The sequence below is a fragment of the Natator depressus genome, chromosome 11 (assembly GCF_965152275.1).
Source record: "Natator depressus isolate rNatDep1 chromosome 11, rNatDep2.hap1, whole genome shotgun sequence".
In the NCBI taxonomy this organism is placed as follows: Eukaryota; Metazoa; Chordata; order Testudines; family Cheloniidae; genus Natator; species Natator depressus.
In genome coordinates, this window is record NC_134244.1 from 48556739 (window position 1) to 48577204 (window position 20466).

Genomic DNA, 20466 nt, shown 5'->3' on the forward strand with positions numbered 1-20466 from the left:
GAACCTTGACACTACTTCTCTTTTTCTATTGGACCTCGACCTGGTCTGAGAGTCACCGCAGTTCCTGCTAAGTAATTTCTTTCCTTCAGCCTGAAAATGGTTAGTTGTTATTGATAAATTGTAATACTTTGCCCTTCTGCAATGAGTCACAGGAAAGGGATTATTCTTTAATATACTTTCAGTAAAAGACTTTGGAAGTTTACTGAGAGATACAGAATATACTCTAAAAAGCCCTAGGAGCATCTGCTTTGGTTTAATTAAGATTTAGTGATGTGCCCCTGAACAAATAAAAGCACTGTCAAAAGCTATACAGTAGATTACTCTTATACAACATAATATACAGTAAAGAAAGGATAGAGCAGACATATTACGTATGGTGCACATATTCTTATATATACTTTTTTGTAAATTAATTCATTTCTTGCCATTTGACATATCACAGCAACTATTTAGAGGACACCTGTTTTCCAGCATGACTCCAGCATTCCTGTATGAAATGTTTGCAATGACATCCCAACTCTTGTGGGTTAGGGTTTCATTGTTAATTCAAAATCAATCCATGTTTGTCTAAAGCAAGGATGGGGAACTTATGGCCTGCAGGCCAGATTCGGCCTGCTGCTTAATTCAATCCAGCCCACAGCAAATCTCCACACCGTGAGCCAGAAGCCCTGAGCCTTGGTGCCGCCCCACTGCCGGGGGAAGGTAGGGTTGCCAGGCTGCTAAAAGTCCAGTTAGCTCCACGCAGCTCTCAGAAGTGACCGGCATGTCACTGCAGCCCCTAGGAGCAGAGGCAATCAGGGAAGTTCCGTGTGTTGCCCCCACTCGCAGTGCCCACTCCGCCGCTCCCATTGGCCAAGAACCACGACTAATGGGAGCTGCGGGGGAAGCACCTGCAGGGATGGCACCATGCAGAGCCACCTGGCCACACCTCCACCTAGGGGCTGGACATGCTGGCCACTTCCAAGAGCAGAGCAGAGCCAGGGCAGGCAGGTAACCTGCCCTAGCCCTGCTGCGCCGCCGATCGGGAGCTACCAGAGGTAAGCACTGCCCTGCTGGAGCCCGCAACCCCTGCCCCAGATCGGAACCCTCTCCTGCATCCTAATTCCCTCCCAGACCCCTCACCCCAACCTGCACCCCAACCCCTTGCCCCAGTTTGGAACCCCCCCCCCAAACACACCCTAACTCCCTCCCTGACCCTGCAACCTCTCCCATACTCCAACCCCCTTCCCCAGCCTGGAGCCCCCTCCGGCACTCTGAACCCTTCATTTCTGGCCCCGCCCTGGAGCCTAGGGGAAACCCGGAGCTGCCACACCCCTCTCCGCCATGGGTCTGAGTGTGGAGAATGACTGATTTTTTCTGTGGCTCAATGGCCCCTGATAGAAAAAAGGTTCCCAACCCCTGGTCTAAAGGTTTGCGAAAATGATTCAGGAAAACTGGAGCCCAGTTTTTGTTAGCCTATAGTCACAGAGTTTAAGTCCAGAAGAGATGATAAGATCATCTAGTCTGACCTCCTGCATATTACAGGCCACCACCAGCACCTGCACACTAAACCTAGCCACCAAAATAAGACCTAAGTACATAAGAGACACAGGAGATGAGACTATGTGCCACTGGCAAAGAGTAAGAGGAACCAAGATGCACCAGTGCTTGAGGTCCCCGCAGTGGCTGGGAAATGATTAAATGAGATATACCCAGAGAAATCTGGCAAGTGACCTGCACCAACACACTGAAGAGGAAGGCAAAAAAAAAAAAGACTATGGTCACTGACAATCTGGCTTTGGGGGAAATTCCCCACCTATGGCTATCAGTTAGACCCTGAGCATGTGAGCAAGAACCAGCAGGCAACCACCTGAGAGATAGAACGCTTAGTGCCACCTCAGAGCCCTGGGCAATCCCACCCAGTGTTCCATCTTCAACTGTGGCCATCCATGATGCTTCAGAGGAAAGAGATTAAAGGGAACAGGAAGATTTAAAGGGCCTGATTTATAAAAGTACCTCTCAGATTCAGAGGGTGAAAATGGTAGAACTGTATCATCCAGCTATCTGATTGTATATCCAGGTCCTAATACAGTCTGTGGTCTCATCTCAGGATCCACAATAAGTGAATTTAGCTCATCTATTGAACTGAACAGGAGACTCCACCACCACCACCATCTCATTGTACAATGGGCTATGGATTCAGAAGTGTGCCCACAAAAATGGAAGCAGACCCTAAAGAAGGCTCAAAGGTCTGAAAGCAGCTGGATAGCATATGGAGTAAGATCTATATAGGCACTGAAGACAGGGTTAAGGATGACATAATATCAGGGGCATGGGAGAATAGATGAATGAGAGGTCAGAAGTAGTGAGAGCCATATGTAATTTCAAAATCTACACAGACTGCTTGAAATTGGATGGGAAGTAAGTGAAATGAAAGAAAGAGAATGCTTTCTCTGAACATAATTTCTATAATCTTTTAGTATCTCCTGCGTGTCTAAAGAGATTCTAAACACACGTTAGAGTCTTGAATACAAGGTCTTTATTCTCTATTTTTCTAATTCCCTCATGAATCCTGGTACTGATTTAATCAAGCCTTGAAAATGTACCCCCAACAGACAAGAATTCCCTTTCTAATAACAAACATTTTATCATATTGGGGTTTTTGTCATTTTATTGTAATAACATTAATTTTGATTAGTACAGTGAATGTTTGTGTTTCTTCTATTGCTCAGGGGCAGCTGCTGTCCTTGGTATATACTTTAAGATGTAAAAATACCCTAACTCTGTGGTCAGATGGTTTAAGCCAAGAAAAAAAATAACAGCAAAATGTTATGAAAAAATAAATATAAAACTGAAACAGTGGATTGAAAGACCACCATTATCTCTTGTTTGAGTATACAAGTTTGTAGATGGAGCTACTAGAAAGAAAATAATATGTTGTGGGATTGTGCCCAGTAGCTAGAGACATAAAGGGTAACAAGAAAACGTTCTACAAATACATTAGAAGCAAGAGGAAGACCAAGGACAGGGTAGGCCTGTTACTCAATAAGAGGGGAGGGAAATAATAGCAGAAAATGTGGAAGTGCTTAAGAGGTGCTTAATGACTTCTTTGTTTCGGTTTTCAACAAGTTTGGTGGTGATTGGACATCTAACATAGTGAATGCCAGTGAAAATGAGGTAGGATCAGAAGCTAAAATAGGGAAAGAACAAGTTAAAAATTACTTAGACAAATTAGATGTCTTCAGGTCACCAGGCCCTGATTAAATGCATCCTAGAATACTCAAGGAGATGACTGTGGAGACATCTAAGCCATTAGCAATTATCTGAACATAAGGACAACCTCGGGAATTACAGACCAATCAGCTTAACTTCTGTACACAGAAAGATAATGGAGCAAATAATTAGCAATCAATTTGCAAACATCTAGAAGATAATAATGGAATGAGTTACAGTCAGCATGGATTTGTCAAAAACAAATTTTGTCAAAACAACCTAATAGCTTTCTTTGACAGGGTAACAAGCCTTGTGGATAGAGGGGAAGTGGTAGACGTGGTATATCTTGATTTTAGTAAAGCTTTTGATACTCTCTTGCGTGACCTTCTCAAAAACAAACTAGGGAAATGCAACCTAGATGGAGCTACGAAAAGGTGGGTGCAAAACTGGTTGGAAAACAATTCCCATAGAGTAATTATGAGTGGTTCACAGTCATGCTGGAAGGGCATAATGAGTGGGGTCCTGCAGGGATCAGTTCTGGGTCCGGTTCTGTTCAATATCTTCATCAGTGATTTAGATAATGGCATAGAGAGTACACTTATAAAGTTTGCAGATGACACCAAGCTGGGAGGGGTTACAAGTGCTTTGGAGGATAGGACTAAAATTCAAAATGATCTGGACAGACTGGAGAAATGGTCTGAAGTAAATAGGATTAAATTCAATAAGGACAAATGCAAAGTACTTCATTTAGGAAGAAACAATCAGTTGCACACATACAAAATGGGAAATGACTACTTAGGAAGGAGTACTGTGGAAGGGGATCTGGGGGTCCTAGTGGACCACAAGCTTAATATGAGTCAACAGCATAATACTGCTGCAAAAAAAGCAAACATCACTCTGGGATGTATTAACAGGGGTGTTGTAAGCAAGACAAGAAAAGTAATTCTTCTGCTCTACTCCACGCTGATTAAGCCTCAACTGGAGTAGTGTGCCAGTTCTGGGCACCACATTTCAAGAAAGATATGGACAAACTGGAGTAAGTCCAGAGAACAGCCACAAAAATGATTAAAGGTCTAGAAAACATGACCTATGAGGGAAGATTGAAAAAATTGTGTTTGTTTAGTCTGGAAAAGAGATGACAGAGGGGACATGATAACAGTTTTCAAGTACATAAAAGATTGTTACAAGGAGGAGAGAGAAAAAGAGAGAGGACAAGAAGCAATGGGCTTAAATTGCAGCAAAGGAGGAAAAACTTCCTAACTGTCAGGGTGGTTAAGCACAGCAATAAATTGGCTTGGGAGGTTGTGGTATCTCCATCATTGGAGATTTTTAAGAGCAGGTTAAACACCAGTCAGGAATGGTCTAGATAATACTTAGTCCTGCCCTGAGTGCAGCGGACTGGACTAGATGACCTCTCGAGGTCCCTTCCAGTCCTAGGATTCTGTGTGTATTTTAGATTGAATCCACAAATGTGGTAATGGCTGACAAGCTGAGATAAGTCTAATAGGCTTCTCATGAAAAATTCTAGTTATTCCATTAAAACAAGCTGCAGGACAGTAATTACTGTTAGAACTGAGTAATCAGCATTCTCAGATGGTTTATTTTTGGTAATACAAACTTTTTACTCTATGGTCTGATGAAAACGTGCTGCTACTACACTGCTTTGTTACATTTTTTTAAACTACTTCATTTCTTTTAAAAACTCACTGTTTCATCCAGAAACATTACCATAGCTAGAGAGATGAAAACAAAAGGCTTTTCAGACGTTGTATCTAATTTTACAGGAGTACTTTTGTGTTTATGCCGTTCATTGCAATTAGAGAGTTGAAGGAAAGAAACAAGGACCTGACCCAAGGCCTGCTGAAGTCAGTTGGAGTCTTTCTATTGATGTCATTAGGATTCAGATCAGGCCCCATATCTGCAAGATTATGCACAGCAATTCACAATGCTAGACTTTTTTTTTGTAAATGACAAGAACTACTGTATGTACTTCCTCCTAAGAGCCAAATCCTCTCCCCAACACCCAGCCCAATTAACCTCTCACTGAGAGCTAAATATTTCCCACACCCCAGAAAGAGCTGTTTCACAGTCAGTCTTCCATCCAAAAGGCTGGAGTAGGTTCCACAGCTGTAGCACTCTCTATTTATGGGAAAGGACCAATGACAGACCAGGACAGATACCCTGGTCCCACTCTTGGATCACCCTACTCCCACCAGTGCACAGGGAGCTTGGCTCTGTGCCATGCCTCTTGAGAGATGTGCTCTATCAGTACAGTCCCCCCACACCTTACATCACCTGCATGTCAGAATTACACTTGTTCTTCTACCCGTGGGCCCTTTGCACTTGTACAGATGTAAGCAGAATTGTATCTGCTTAGTGAGTGCACCCTGACTTATCAATATACAGAATACATAATGGTGTGTATTTGCCATTCATAAGTAAGTCTTTATGCCATACCACATCATTACTCATTTTGTATGTATGTGTGACATAGACAGAGAGAGGAGAAGAAGGAAACAATTAAGAAACAAAAAACGAAATGTCATGTCAATGACATTTCTCCCAAAATATTAATTCAACTAAGAAAGAAACCAAGGAAGAGAGGACTTTTGGTCTAAGTCCCAGAGAAGGAGATCATAGGGAATAATGAAAAAAAGGTTTTAGTAATACAAGAGGAAGACAAATTGGTATTTGTATTTAGAGACAAATGACAAAATGATTCCCCTAACAGTGACAGAAACCTTGGTAAGAAGATAGGCACAAAAATGAAGGAAGACCTCTGTGAAAATTGATGACTAGCTTTCTATTGATTTCTTTCCATTTCCTTAGAAATAAAATGATAGTAAGACTTAGTTAAGAGCTTCAAGGTTTTTGCTCAATAATTTTAACTTTGATTCAGTAGCCCTACTGGCACTTCTGTTTCTATTTATTACATGCCTAGTCTAATATGAAATTTATGTTTCCTTCAGGTCCTCATATTGATTTGTTTCTCGCTAAGCTAAGGGAAGTGTCACTGGGTTTTTTGATGTAGGTTGTCAGAATGCAGACTGTTTTTGTAAGTTAATGTAATGCAAAGTGATATTTAGATGTCAAAAAAAAAACCCACAATATAGACAGTCAAAATATAGTTAAATATTTTTCTAAGAGAAGGAATAAAAATAGTACACATGGAGTGAAACGCTGGCACATTCTGTTAACCACAATAGTCATAGTTGAATGCATAAAAGTTTGTTTGCCAAGACAAGTAGAGGAAAACACAGGCCCTACAGGCAGTAGTGGAATCATCATCTTCTGCCAATATGGTCTCAAAATTTGCACTCACTGTAGGCCCAAATCTGCAATTGGTAAATTGGAGCAGACACAAGCCCATTCCAGTAGAACTGGATCTATAGAACCTTGTCTTAATAAATCAATCTCTAGTTTCTGTTACCACCTTCAAGTCAGATTCTTTGGCTGAACATTGCAGTAATGTTACCACTCAGTCAGAGGAGTGTTTAGATTAGTATTTGACTGGCATCTGAGCCTTATCTTTTGTAATGATTGCGGTACAGCAAGTTTTTTAAATGTAGGAGCTTTTGGGTATGCCTACACTGCAATTAGACACCCGCAACTGGTCCATGCCAGCTGACTCGGGCGGTTGGGCTGTTTAATTGCAGTGCAGATGTTCCAGCTCAGGCTGCAGCCCAAGCTCTAGGACCCTCCCATTTTTCAGGATCGTAAAGCCTTGACCCCAGCTCGAGTCCAGATGTCTACACGGCAATTAAAAAGCCCCGCAGTCTGAGGCCTGTGAGCCTGAGTCAGCTGGCACAGGCCAGCTGTGGTTTTTTATTGCAGTATAGACATAGCTGTAGTCCTGCTTTTCTGTCTGAAGTTCAACTACCTAAATCCTGTAGTTTTAGTTGTAAAAGATTTTTTTCTATCTTTAGCTGTCACATAAAAGGGTAAACCTGCTGCTGTGCACATTTAAAGGCAGCCTTCTTCTATGCCACAGCTGACTGCATTTCAGCAAAGGGCAAAGTGATCCCTGAATACACAATTTATAATCACATTGTAAAATTTGCGAAGCACTTTGGCACCTTTAGATAAAAAGAGTTCTATGAATTCTAGGTGTTATAATTATTATTTTAAGGATGATGATCACTTTGCTCCATGAGAGGAACAATCAGACCATGTTAAGTCACTTCAAGTCTAAAAGCCATATAGTGAAAGAATGTGTGCACTCTGCACTTGTGAGGTCTCTTTCTCTCTCTCTCTCTGATACACACACCAGTAACCAGCAGCCTCAATTCAAATATGCTATAAGAATTCTCGTTACCAGGAACAACAGAAACAAAGGAATTAAAAAGGAAATAAGGACAGTGCTACCCATTAATTTACGAATGACAAATTGTTAATAAAGAGATTCTGAAATAACTCAATTTGTGCTCGGTATGGACACAATTCCTCTGGTAGTGCAAAGAGGCCACAGAATCAACTTAACCTACTTCATAAGAATTCCCAAATGATGTGGATGGGGCAGAGCAAATGGGCATTGCCAGTGCACAGGAAAGATATCTGAGTAAGGTACCGAACTGGGACTCAGGATAGCCAGTTGCTTATAGAGCAGGGTGAATATTATTCAGTGAACAGTAAATTCACTGAAAAATACATTTTCCCGGGCATTGGAACTATTCAGGAATTCAAGTCAAATTCGATGAATACTTTGAGCAGTAAAAAATTGAAAAAGTCAAAATGGTTTGTTTCAACTTTTTCATTTTGACTGTTTTATTTCAACCATTTTGAAACAAAACATTATGATTTTTTGTTTCAAAATTGTTAAAAACACCAAAAGGGCCAAGACACCCCAAAACAACCCAAAATGAAATAGCAAACTGAAATTCATTTCAGGTAGACCTGAAAAAATGCAGTTTTGGTTCAAAACAAGTTTTGTTTTTTTTTTCTCCCCCCCCCCCCTTTTCCTTTTTTTTTTTTCCCAGTCAGGCCCCCAAACCAAAATATCAATGATTCACTCAGCTCTAGTTTCTAGTTCTAGATCTCTGGCATTGGGCAAGTCCCTTAATCTCTCTGTACTTAGTTTCTGATCTGTAAAATGGGGATAATATTTTTCCCTACCAGACAGGAGTATTGTGAGGTGAAATAAATATGTGTGAGGAGCCCAGCCACTACGGTAAGTACATGTAAATAATACCACATAAATCCACAGCTAGAGACAGAGATATTGGTGTAATGTTCCTGTGAACCCTCAATTCTAAAATGGTCTTTTGGGGCCACAGACAGCTGAGTGCAATTTAGAGAAGCCATGAAGCTGCTCTAAATTGCATGGGAGGGGACCAAATCATACCCTTCACTGTTCCAAGAATTAAGGAGCTGCAAAAGTGTCTGCTAGTACATCAAGTCTTGGACTAAGTGCATTTTGGCAGTGTTGAGCTGTCTGGAGTTACTCAAGAGTGTGAATACTAACCTCCCGCCTGGTTGGGAGGGCGCCAATCCCTGATACCACAGTGGAGATTACCTTTGCACAGCCTATGTACACAGCCTGTGAAAAAGGATCAGGATTTGTCCCTATGAAACCAAGATAATTCTTCTTTTATTATTATGTCATCTTCCACCGTTTACTTTATTTTATTGGGGTGGTGGGAGCACCATTTAGTCTTTGCAGGGAACAGGTATAGTAAAGGCTTTTGAAATCACTTCTAGTAAGGGCAGAGTGGATGATTTACCAAGAAAAGTTTTAAACACCCATTCAGTAAGGTTCTTAAGCGCAAAGCCTAACTTCAAGCACAAGACTACTCATGTGCTTCAAGTTAGCATGTGCTTTAGTACTTTGCTGATTTAGGGCTTCCATTGCCAAAGACTCCACTATTGTCATTTTTTCCTTAGAAATATACATTTTCTTGTTTGGGAGTACGAGTGATATAAAGCTGCCCTGCTTTACACTAGGGATTAGCGTGGTACTGAACAGCACCCAAGGTTGGAGAGAGGGCACAAAAGTGGCTCTATGTCACCTCTGCACTATCTCTGTTTTCTGAACTTTATCAAGCCATCTTGGATGCACGTCAGGGTCTGGGCTTTTATTTGACAAAGTAAATATGTTTCTTCATAATGGAATGGACTCAAATCAGACAATAGAAGGCAGCTCCGACTATCCAAGCTCTCCACCATTCAAAACAAATTCACCGATTGAGACTTTGCAGACACTAGTGGGAGCAAAAAAGACTTCCCTTGGTAGAGGGAGCAAAAAGGCCTCCACTGGTTTTCTGCACACAAGAACTCAAAACATTGTTGATGCAATTGGTCAAATTCAGCCTGAGATTTCTATCATCAGGGCTCTAGCTATCTTCCCTCCCATTTCATCTATTGCATTCACATATCAACATGAAGATGAAACAAAAGGAGATAGCAGCTAAAGGCCATCCTATGAATAGTTGAGGATAAAAGATTATAAAATGATATACTTGATGGAGTTAGACCTATCAGAGAAACAGAAGTTTCCCTTCTTAGCCCTCCGGAAACATGATTCTGTTGACCTTAGATGGTGGACTCTCAGAACAGTTCCTTTTTCCTGGAAGGAGAGAGATGTCCCAACATCACACTGGAGGAGGTTGTAGTTAATAAAGACATGGGCAAAATTTCCAATTACTCATTCTTCAGTGAAAAATCATTTGGGGCTTAGGTTTGTTATAAATGCAAGTCGTGTTCCCTCTAATATTATGTTAAGGTTTACAGTTCTCACAGCTAACTTGGACAAAGGCTGGATCAACTCCACAGCAATTTATGTTCTTAGAAGGAAACTTGGAGAAATCTGACATTTTCAGATATGTTTCATTTACTAAAAGCAAAATTGAGGAGACATGAAACCAGTATGAACCAAACCTATCTGAGTCCAAAACTCAATGTAAACATTAGGAGGTGGAAATCCAGAGTACGACATCACTGCTAACCAAAACTACTACGTTTTACACAGTTGTAGTTTTCCAGCACTCTGTGTTTTCCACTGAGTTCTAAAGAGGTAGTCATATCTCAGATAAACAAGGCATCTTACACCATCCACCCTACACCTGTACTAGTGGCACCAGAACTGATTATGGGACACAAGTTATCCTAAATCACACAGAACACACTGAGCTCGATTCCAATCTCTCTTATACTGGTGTAACACCATTGTCTGCAGGGGAATGACGTCTGTCTGGAGCCGGTCATAATTATTTTCCCCCTTACAGAAGATTTCAACAAAAAAATAAATTAAAAAACGTCAAAGGAAAAGTTTCCATTGACCTGATAAAGACTCGTACTGGTGTAAGTGATATTAGAAACAAGCCCACTGATCGCTTTCTTTATACAGTTTCTTTGCACAGCTAAAATAAATATTTCATTCCAATTCATACCCTTTATCACAAATGGCTTCATTTATTTTTAATCCCCCTTTAAGCAGCCATTCTAGTGTACTACTACCATACAGATGAGGATGCCCTTCTTTTATACTCAGCACTGTTACCGCCCCATGTGCATACCTACTAGCAAGGGAGGTGTGCTAAGAGGACCTCCAGCATTTAGTCATTGTAAAGTAAACCTTCTGGTTAAATAGATAAATCATTAATTGGAGCCTGATATGTTCTTCAAGCAGTAAATTAGGTGCAAAGGTTAATTTATCTGTGATTTTATATATTGTAGTTTTGTGACACTGTTCTATTATTATTGTAATCTCACCAATGCATATAAATTTCTAGCAGTCTCAAGAATATCTAGGCCTACCAGCTTCATCTGATCATCATAATTCCTGTCTACCACCACAAACATAAGATCACTGAAAATGAAATGTTCCACTTCATTTGACCTTTTCTTGTAGAAATATATTAAACATGTATAAAAATTGTACATGTTCTTTCATTGATTTCAGAATGTATTCAACCTGAAAGCAACAGAACATGGATTTCAAGAGCTGTCAGACACTCAATTTACTGCAGTTCTGGGTACTAAAATGTGCAGGGCTCAAAGAACATCAAAAACAAAGCTACAGTTACATGCTCAGAATACAGAGGACCCACAGGAGAATTGCAGTGTTTGCCAGCAGGTTTCCCAAGTCTGAACTTTTCTTTATTTGTGCATTTGCTATGCATCCTACTGGAGAAGAAAATATTGTTCCTTTCTTTCTCCCCTAAATACTAGAGTATCTATCCATATGTTGAACTTATTCTATATATTAATATAGCTCTTCCCATAGTTAAACCAGCATTTGTTTTGTTCATCTGTCTCTCTCTGTATATACATACACACTCACACACACATGCATATATCAATATCAATATTTATATTCACAAACAAGCACACAGGCAATCATTATGGTATTGATTTTGCAAACATTTAGCTATAAGGTTAACTTTAAATACACAAGTAGACTTACTGACTTCAATACTCAGATGTTTAAAATTAAGTGTGTGTGCTGTGTTTTCCCTTCTTCTCATACCAGTATCTCTTTCTGACAGCAGCATCACCCCTTTTCCAACCAGTAGCAGATGTCTGGGCCTTGCAGATCAGGTTCTCAGTGGAGGTAAAATCAATTATAAGCAGCCTGGCTATATTCTACATGTAACTTGTTTTATTTGTACCTAAACATCAGACCTGGAACAGAGGTGGTCAAACAGCATGCAGACCATCATTTCTTTCAAGAATCTCAGCCCAACATTAATGCCCAGTTCCCACGAAACAACTCTGCCACCAGAATTTACTCTAATCAGAGACCAAGGCAGAAAGCAAAGTCTCCTGCTGCTTGCTCATCTGCCTCTCCAAAAGCTGCTTCTACACAAATCCTTGCATTAAAAAACCAAAAACTTACATCACAGCACATCTCCCTAAGAATGAACAATTTTTGCACTAAAGAAAAAGAACTTGGAAGACTGCATAACAGTGCTACTTGGTAACACCTGCTGTAACCTGTGTTTACAGGATTGTGGCCCTAAATAAATGGGCATTCAAAATGCCGTTTGAAAGATACTTTTCCCAATAGGCTTAATGATTTATCATTATAATCATCATTTATTTTATTGCAGTAGCACCTATAATCCCCAATCAGCACTTAGACACACAATTCTTATTGATGTTAATGAATCAGGTAGTTAAACCCTCATATGCTTTTGCAAAGGTTCTGTACCTTTTACTAAAGAATATTGATTAAACTTATATTTTAACCATGCTTTTCGTAAACTGGATCTTTTAAATATCCTGAATCTAACTTGGTGTGCTATCCAGATGAAGTGTCAGATATATTAACAAGCATGCAACTTTAATTTCTTACACTTGAGACATTTCTCTTACATTCTATGACCATGATTCTGCCCTGTTATAAATGCTTAGTCCTATTGACTCCAGTGAAGTGCTCCCTTAGTAAGTTTGCAGACTCTGTCCCTGACTATAGTAGCTTGCAATAAGGCTTTTTTTATGCAGAACATGCCAGACTTTCTTGTTGGAGCAGTTTCATTGACTTCTTTACTGATTTATTTAAGGGGATATGGACAATGAATGAAAGAAATATCAAATACTCCAGGTGTTCAGTAATAAATAAAGCTTTCATGAAGAATACATGGTTTTACACTTTAACATTAATAACATACAGAGCTCTTGCTTATATTAAATTAAGTAAACTGTGTGCTTGCTCTGAAACGAGAGAAAAAATAAACGGTCCTAAAGAAAGGGCCTTTGACACCCAAAAAACCCAATGATCACTGCCACTCTCCTTCCCACTCCCATGCCAAATCAGTTTTTGATTAAGCATCTAAATGAATCCCAGCTTTCACTAACAAAGAAAGGAAAAGTGAGTGTGCAATCCTTTTTCATTGCGGAGCAGTAGATAGCCTCCATAATGAAAGCTGATTGCTAGCCTTGAAACATATCACATTGATTTTTCTTAAAAGTCTTTGACTAAATATAGTTCCCCCTGTAACCGCCCAGAATCAATCTTTAGGAACCTGAAGGCCTGTGGGACCCCAGATTTTGCAAAAACGTGTCTGATTCTTCAATCATGGCACCAGGGGAGCTTGCTACTTCTTTGAGTACTGAAAAAAGCTAAAAGCTCCTCTTCAGTTTCCCGCATCAGAAACTGATTCTCTTCTAAACCACCAGTGAATCTCCTGACCCCAAATGGGAACTGCTCATCTGCTGATGCCAGGAAACAGTGGGCATAGAGAAGGGGAGGAAAACTAGAGGGCTTGGCATCCCCCCTTTGGTAGCAGCAATGTTCCTCAGAAAGGAGGTGGCTAGAGGAAGGTTTACGCTTCAGTGATGACAAAGACCAAGGAGGAATCATTGTGGGGAGGAACAGGAAATGAGAGAGGAAGGTGGGAGAGAATAATGGAATGCAGCAATGGTTTAAGTAGACCGAAACAGGATAGGGACCTTAGTGCACACCAGGGATAGGCATTCTGCTCCATCTGTTAGGAGATGCAGATTGGTTCCCCCCAGCAGGATGGCTCTGCTGCCCATTTCAGATTTCAATGATAGAATTTGATCTTAGAAACAGAAAGAACCCAATCATAATAGTCACTGGGATGCCCTCTGAGACCTCTTTCCATCAGCAATCCAAGAACTCAGTTCTATAGGGCATAACACACATCCCTAGTTACACAGCAAACCTCTTTCTTCATATATATGTAGACAATATGTTGCTATACATTGCATCACATGTTTTGGGATTGGCTTGTTACTTTGTAGAAACCAATCCCTATACAGGGCACACTGTCCATGCACGACTTACTCTTTACCTCTTAGCTAGTACAGACATTTTGTTTCCATCCCACTGAACCATTTACCTCCCTAATTCTGTCTCCCAAGAAATGAGGCCTCACCCACATCCATTTACTCATGTCCAGGGCCCTACCAAATTCATGGCCATGAAAAATGTGTCACGGACCGTGAAATCTGATCTCCTCCTATGACATTTGGTCTGTGGTGTGCTTTTACACCTTATACTATACAGATTTCACAGAGGGAGACCAGCGTTTCTCAAATTAGGAATTGCAGGGGGGACACAAGGTTATTTTAGGGGTGGTCACAGTATTGCCACCCTTACTTCTAAGCTGCCTTCAGAGCTGGGTAGCTGGAAATCGATGGCTAATGGCCAGGTGCCCAGAGCTGAAGGCAGCACCCACCCAGCAGCAGAAGTAAGGGTGGCAATACCATACCATACCACCCTTGCTTCTGCACTGCTGCCTTCAGAGCTGGGCAGCCAGAGAGTGGCGGCTGCTGAGGGCCCAGCTCTGCAGACAGCAGTGCAGAAATAAGGGAGGCAATGCCATACCACGCCATCCTTACTTCTGCGCTGCTGCTGGCAGCGGGTCTGCCTTCAGAGCTGGGATCCCGGCCAGCAGCCTCTGCTCTCCAGCTGCCCAGCTCTGGAGGGTAGCAGAACCACAACCCCCCCCTACAATAATTTTGTGACCACCCCACAACTCCTTTTCAGATCAGGACCCCTACAATTACAACACCGTGAAATTTCAGATTCAAATAGCTGAAATCATGATATTTACAATTTTTAAAACCATATGACCATGAAATTGACCAAAATGAACCATGAATTCGGTAGGGCCCTACTCATGTCAAACCAGGATACCAAGACCGCAAAATTTTGGCCTGATCCAAATCATGTTAAAGTTGATGGAAAGACTGCGGTTGACCTCACTGGACTTTGGATCAGTTCTTTTAGGAGTATCAATCTAAAGTATTAGTGAGAGGCCTCAGAAACACTCCTCTTTCTCATCCAAGCGTGTAACTGAGTTTTAAAATGCTTTACAATACAACAGCTGAGGGTTGGGATCTGTTGGGGGTAACTGTATTCCATGGGGAATACTTGTCACTAAAATGCTTTGTGTTCTATTTTCAAAGCTATTCACCATAATCCATTGATTTCATCTTATTCATAATAAGTGTGTGTGTGTGTGTGTGTGTGTGTGTGCGTGCGCACACTAGCATGTGTAAGAGAAAGAGAAATCATTACTGAGTGGTTTGGATAGGGTTCAGAATAATCTGAATAGTTAAAAAGAGTGCCTGGCTATCCTATGTCTAATTTCCATAATTACTCCCAGTATTTTAAATTTTTGATGAAGAAAAAAAGCCATTATCTCATTTAAATCAGTATTTACCATTAAATTTACCAGTAACTTAATTTGTACTGACAGGCCTCAGATGAAATTAGAAATTATGAATTATTCATGACGAGGTCTAGTAGTTACATTATTATTTCTTGTGTGAAGCTTCAGTGTGTCAGACCAAAAGTTTTTCTGGCAGGGAGTAAATGCTTCAAACCTCTCTCTAGAGAACAAAATGTAGCTGTCACATTGAAGATAATGCATTTAATCTCTTTGTTACATTACAGCAATTTTAATAAGCTTTATTGTGCAGTGTCTCTGTATAGCAAACCTGCAAAAAAGCCTATTCATTTACTAAGCAAGTAGCATGATGGTCTGCACATTTTTTGTCCACTTCACAATTTGGGTAGAATATTTGAAATATTCAAAGGCAGCAATAAATTCCTTTCATAAAAGTAGGCATAAACACACCAAGCACATCAGTCATTTCTCAAAGGGAAGATGACAGCTACTGTCTAATCTTAACTGATTTAAACTTGAATTTTGGAATAAAATGAAATATGGGTTTTATCTTCCCATTGTAAATCTTTCTTTACTAAAGAGTTGTCATGGTGGCATCTTGGCTCACCATATTTTGTTGTGCCCACCTTACAGTGTGATATCATATTGCAAACACGTAACCCTCCAGAAGAGAGCCGCTCTTTTCTGAAAATGTGTTCCTTCCTTTGGGGATGCTAAGTGACCCTTTAAAATATGTACATGTGTTTTGGAGTTCACAACTGAATCGCAGTTGCAACACCAGGTACAGTATTTAAAACATGTATATTTCAACTAAATGAAGAACCTCTCTGACCTCTCCTTTCTCCTCTAACTACCGATTGCAAGTACAAGTCTTACTGGGCTACATGCTACCTTTGCTCACACTTATTAGTACTTTACACCATGAGTTATCCCATAATGGGACCACTTGATTAGCAAGATGCTACTCAATAGGAGTATGAATATAAGAACCTGGCCCAAAATTAGCAAGTATTCCGATTTATATCAACCAATTATTTTGTAGGTGAAAAAGTTCAAATTGCACCTCCAAAGGGGGAGAACAATGTTCTTCCAAAAAAAAATATATATAACCCCCAAAACATGGGACTGAACTGAGAAATCATGCAGCTGGATTCCTGTTTTATTTAACTTCTAAACTTTTTTTTCGGCTACGTGACCAAATATTGGATTAATTGTAACAAGATACTATAAGGTCTACATGGTACACAGCACTTTTCATGGAATATTCCCTCTATTAGAAGTGCAAATATAGCTGGAGTCACAATGTGTCTGAGACATACTGGAGAGCTTCTGTTTTGTGAAGGAGAGTATGCAAGGTTCAGACATTTCCGTCAATGAACTGCTGCTATTGTCTATTCTTATTTTAGATGGATGGGAAAATGTAATTCTATATCAACTCTAAAAGCACCATATTATAACAACATTCAACCTCTCATCACAAAGTAGATGTTCTGGATCTCAATAAATTGCACTATCTCAAGCATTTTTAGTCTCAGGGTGGGGGGTGACACATCTGGGACAAAACACTAGAATTTAATAATAGCCTGACAAGATGAAATGGGGCACGATATTGTTGAGACCTGAGGTCTAGCAGCAAAATCTCCATGACAAACTGATATCAGCTCCATGTATGTTCTAAAATTACAGCTAATTAATGGAGTACAGGAGTAGAACGATTGTGGGAGCAATCTGAAAAATACCATCCAACAAACAGCACGGAGAATAGCTCTGTTTGCTTAGCTCAAAATAAAGATGGAAAATAGCTAGTCAATAACTATACCAGAATACCTGACTATTTCAAAATCATTTGGCATATTTTGGAGTTTTCCTGTGTTTTCAGTTTTTGATTACAATATTATGTGAGTACTTCACTTCTTCCTTCCTCTACTTTCAAAATATGCTGAATAGCAGCCTCTGAGCACATGGACAAAAAACAACAATTAAAGCTAAAAACAGTTACACAGAGGTTTTGCTAACAGAAGCCTCTCCTCAGTCATCAGCCCCAGGCCCCCATTCAGCATCTACCACCTCCCCTGGAACAGCCTGGGTAGACAGATGAGCCTTGCAGTATTCCCTAATTAGCAGCAAATCTGGGTTCTGGTAAATTAAAGGGGAAAGTAAATTCAGGATATACGGACCTTGAATATCCTGCTGGCAGCGTCTCTCTAATATAGGCCCAAGTAAGGACACCACTTAAGTGTGTGCTTAAATCCATTCCAATTTAGGAAATTCATGATGTGTGCACTCAAATCCTATGTCCTGAATAGGGATGCTTTGCTGAATCAGGGCCTTAAAATAAATAATGAATAATAATTATTAATTATTATTAACACCTAGCTCATGTATAGCACCCGTTATCAGTAAATCTCAAATCACTTTACAAAGGAAGTCAGTATCATTATTCCTATTTTAAAGATGGAGAAACTGGCACCAAGGGGTGAAGTGACTTGTTGAAGGTCACCCAGCAATCCCAGTCCCAGTCTAGTGGTCTAGCTACTAGGCAACACTGCCTCCCCAAGGGGACACTAGGTTGAGTGTTCCTGTTGCTCACAGTTATTTTCCTACCTTTATCTCTAACACAAAAATATAACAGCATAAAAATAACCCACTAATACATCCATTGTAGATATCCAAGTGATTGCGAAGGGAGAAAAATATATCAAATAATTGAGAACATAAATCTTCCAATGTCCAGTGACTTACATAAATCTACAGCAAATCTAGTCCAGTCCAATAAAGAATTGATTTGATCATTAATCCTTACATGCTATCTGCAAGATTATTACTAAAAATCATCAAGAAAGACCACATGAGGCTAGGGATTGAGGCTTCCCAATTGTATTCATAGTCTCCGAATGGCTAATAAACTGTGCCCAGTTAAAGATAATCCAGTCTCTGTCCTGCAGAAGTAGTTTTCATTGTGAGACTATCCCAAAAATTTGTAAAGCATTTTTGACAGGAACAAGCTGTGGTGCTTCTATTAAAATCTTAGCCCCGAGTAATAAAAAAGCCTGCAGGTTTAATGGGTACAGTGCAGATGCATTAACTAAAACAATACTATCCAACTCCAAGCATGCAAACCTAGGAATATGATTTTGGGGAGAGCTACACCTGTAATTCAAAGAATAGGGGCCTGATTCTGATCAATATTACACCAATGTGTCCAGGAGTAATATTCAGTTAAATCAGTGGAAAACAAGTGCAAGTGAGATCAGGATCAAGTCTTATGTCTATTTACCTCTGTCTAAACACTGGGATTTTTTTGTACAGCCTTATCCCTTACATTGCAAAGAGATCTAAGAAATCGCTCTCTAAAGGTCTATTGGGGCTTTTAAGCTTCAGTGTGTGTGTTTGACATTTTGTGTGTCTTGCTGAGGAGGAAAAGGGCCCAGGAGGCAGCTCCCCGGGCATTGTGCCTGTGTCATGAGTGCGCTAAGGGAGCACACACAGAACAGCAGCCATGGGTTCTCCTTGAACCTATTGCGCCATGCATTGCCACCCCCAATCCAGTGTCTGACCTGCAGCAGGTACAGAAAGTTGAAAGGGCCCTGGCACTTCTCCTGGCCCCCTTACAGATTCTAGCCTTTGTCCACCAGGAGCATTAGGGGCAGGGCTGGGGTCAGCACTCACATTTACACAAGGCGGAAGAACTCTTCATGCCCCTTAGGTGCAAAGCACAATCTGGCCTTAGATTCAGTATACGGACAATTACAAACACCGTTTTTCCTGTATTTGCCAAAAGAATCTGGCAATTAATTTACTATTTTATAAGTAGAGTGGAATCTGCTAGCTGGATGAAATTCACCCTTCCCCTTCTCTCACCTCTGCAAAACTCGAATAAAAGGACCCTGTGCAAAGCAGTTGAGAGAGCAGGAATTCAGCCCACACCCATGGGTAGCACAACCACTCCACAGTCACTGCTCCCATCGCTGTGCTAGATTACAGATTATCCCCACACTGCACTGCGGTCATGGAGGTACCCAGGCACAGGATACACATACAGACAGATCCATTGGAAGGAGAAGGAGCAGCTTCATTCTCCAAAAGTTCAGAGCACTGCTGATTTGAAATCATTGCCATTTGTGTGTGTAAATTATCTGCATACTCTGAAATTCTTCTATTACACTTCTGGAAAACTCTGTCTGATACACTTTTGGATAGTGTTCCCCAACATTTTGAAAGCTGAACTCCTCTTCAGGAAAGTGAAAACAATCCCTCCTCTCCCCCCTCCCACCCCGCCACACACACAAGCTTGTCCCCTCCTTTCTCAGGGTATGTCTACACTTAAAACACTACAGCTGTGGTGCTTCAGCATAGACACTACATATACCAATGGGAGAGGTTCTTGTGTCAGCATAGGTAATCCACCTCCCCGAGAAGCAGGAGCTAGGTCACGGAAGAATTCTTCCATTGACCTAGCACTGCCTACACCGGGGGTTAGTTGGCTTGACTACGCCACTCAATGATGTGGATTTTTCACCCCTCTGAGCAACAGAGTTAAGCCAACTAAATTTTCTAGCATAAATCGCATATGCTTTAATGAGTGCTGAAATAGTTATCAATGTTGATATTGAAAGTATTATCGGTGTCTGCGTTAATACCTATTAAAACGAATTGCTCATTGACAGAGCTATTGTTTCAGATTCTCTGAGAACTCATTGCTGCATTGGTTACACTAACCTCAGAAAGTATGCTTCACACCATAACAGTAGTAACTTACTTATCAAAAATAATGCTGAGATTTGGGAGAGCAATCAAGAGGTTTGTTTGTACCCCAACAGCGAGCCCTTCACACCCTCACGGTCCCCTATCAGTCCCATCAGTGGGGGTAAACTCCCACAGCAAGAAACAGCATTATATTTCCTTATCTTCTGCTTTCTTGCTGTGTTATATGAATAATATATGAATAATATGAAGCAATATGCTCACAAACTTCTTTTGCAGTTATCAAAGCATTTAATCAACTGCCAAAATTATTCATTGCTTGTATGCTCTTCCACCACAAATTTTGTCTGTTAATCTAACTTGCCATTGAAAGAGAGATTGTGGCAGGTTTACTCAGTACCAAAAGAACTAGTTAAATAAGGATGGCATTTGATTATTATGCTTGTCAATAAAGGGTGGTATGGAGAAGCTT

General features: G+C 40.5%; 1 long non-coding RNA gene across 1 annotated transcript in view; it reads right to left on the reverse strand.

Moving 5' to 3' along the window:
• LOC141996050 (uncharacterized) overlaps positions 1-20466 on the reverse strand; it is a 367928-nt gene that overhangs the window by 298190 nt on the left and 49272 nt on the right. The gene's annotated exons all lie outside the window — the stretch shown is intronic.